This window comes from Carettochelys insculpta, unplaced genomic scaffold, assembly GCF_033958435.1.
Source record: "Carettochelys insculpta isolate YL-2023 unplaced genomic scaffold, ASM3395843v1 scaffold_0134, whole genome shotgun sequence".
Taxonomy (NCBI): domain Eukaryota; kingdom Metazoa; phylum Chordata; order Testudines; family Carettochelyidae; genus Carettochelys; species Carettochelys insculpta.
Window position 1 is genome coordinate 12,561 of NW_027439171.1, and position 1,929 is coordinate 14,489.

Sequence of the window (1,929 nt, forward strand, 5' to 3'; positions counted from 1 at the left end):
GAGGAGGGGATCGGCCACCAGGTCAACCTCCGCTGAAAGCGGCCACGGTTTACCTGGTGCCCGGGGAGCGAATCGGACACCAGGTCAACCTCTGCTAAAGCGGCCGGGGTTGACCTGCTGTCCGTGCCGGACTTGGAGCCCGAGGAGGGGATCGGCCACCAGGTCAACCTCCGCTGAAAGCGGCCACGGTTTACCTGGTGCCCGGGGAGCGAATCGGACACCAGGTCAACCTCTGCTAAAGCGGCCGGGGTTCACCTGCTGTCCCTGCCGGACTTGGAGCCCGAGGAGGGGATCGGCCACCAGGTCAACCTCCGCTGAAAGCGGCCACGGTTTACCTGGTGCCCGGGGAGCGAATCGGACACCAGGTCAACCTCTGCTAAGGCGCCCGAGGTTGACCTGGTGCCCGGGGAGCGAATCGGACACCAGGTCAACCTCTGCTACGGCGGCCGGGGTTGACCTGCTGTCCCTGCCGGACTTAGAAAATTTTTCTCTCCCCGCCCGGAACCGGGGTTGACCTGTTGTCCCTGCCGGACTTGGAGCCCGAGGAGGGGATCGGCCACCAGGTCAACCTCCGCTGAAAGCGGCCACGGTTTACCTGGTGCCCGGGGAGCGAATCGGACACCAGGTCAACCTCTGCTAAAGCGGCCGGGGTTGACCTGCTGTCCCTGCCGGACTTGGAGCCCGAGGAGGGGATCGGCCACCAGGTCAACCTCCGCTGAAAGCGGCCACGGTTTACCTGGTGCCCGGGGAGCGAATCGGACACCAGGTCAACCTCTGCTAAAGCGGCCGGGGTTCACCTGCTGTCCCTGCCGGACTTGGAGCCCGAGGAGGGGATCGGCCACCAGGTCAACCTCCGCTGAAAGCGGCCACGGTTTACCTGGTGCCCGGGGAGCGAATCGGACACCAGGTCAACCTCTGCTAAGGCGCCCGAGGTTGACCTGGTGCCCGGGGAGCGAATCGGACACCAGGTCAACCTCCGCTAAAGCGCCCGAGGTTGACCTGGTGCCCGGGGAGCGAATCGGACACCAGGTCAACCTCTGCTACGGCGGCCGGGGTTGACCTGCTGTCCCTGCCGGACTTGGAAAATTTCTCTCCCCGCCTCGGACCGGGGTTGACCTGCTGTCCCTACCGGACTTAGAACATTTTTCTCTCCCCGCCCCGGCCCGGGGGTTAACCTCGGGGCGCACAGCTTCCCGGGTCTGACGTGCACGTCCTGTCACCTCCCGGGCCCGGCGTCCTCGTCCTCCCTTCCCCTTGGGCCGGCTCGGAGGAAGTTTTCCCTCGGCCCGGCCTCCGGGTTAATTGTTTGGGCCCGGCTGACTGAGGCCAGGCTGCTGACGCTAAAGCCCGGGGAGGCGGGGGCCTACGGCCATACCGGACCGAATGCCCCCGATCTCGTCCGATCTCGGAAGGTAAACCGTCCCGGGCCTGGCTAGTACCTGGATGGGTGACCGCCTGGGAATCCCAGGTGCCGTAGGCAGCTTTTGGCCCCAGCGGGGGTAGAGCGGGGCGTGTGTCTGCCGTGCGGGAGCAGGGAAGCCGTGAGGCCAAGGCGGCGCGACGGTCCTGGGGGGCGCTGAGGCCTTTCCCTCTGCCTGCCTGCGTGTCGGGGGCGGGGGGGCGGGCGAGGAAGCTTAGGCCCTCACCCGGTGCGGTGCGATGGCTTGGGTCGGGTCGGGGAGAGGGAAGAAAGCGTGTGTGGAGCGTTGGTGGGGCAGGTGTGTGTGTGGGAGTGCTGGGTGGGGCAGGCCGTTGAGGCGGTGGCGGTGGTGGTGTTTTTGGTGGGAGTGAGTTGGGGTCAGGTGGGTGTGGGGTCCCGCCCGGGGGGTGGATGGTCTGAGGGTTAAGGCTTGGAACGTGCGTCTTGGGGGACCGTGGGTGGAGGTTGTTGAGAGCGGGGAAGGCCCTGGGTATCGGTTGGGGGCTATT

The 1,929-nt window shown here is 66.6% G+C and overlaps 1 non-coding gene across 1 annotated transcript; it reads left to right on the plus strand.

Annotated features, from left to right (window-relative positions):
• Positions 1 to 1,361: 1,361 nt before the first annotated feature.
• LOC142006789 (5S ribosomal RNA) lies at positions 1,362 to 1,480 on the plus strand. The gene has a single exon (XR_012643827.1). It is a non-coding gene; the product is annotated as a 5S ribosomal RNA (ribosomal RNA).
• The last annotated feature ends 449 nt before the right edge of the window (positions 1,481 to 1,929 follow it).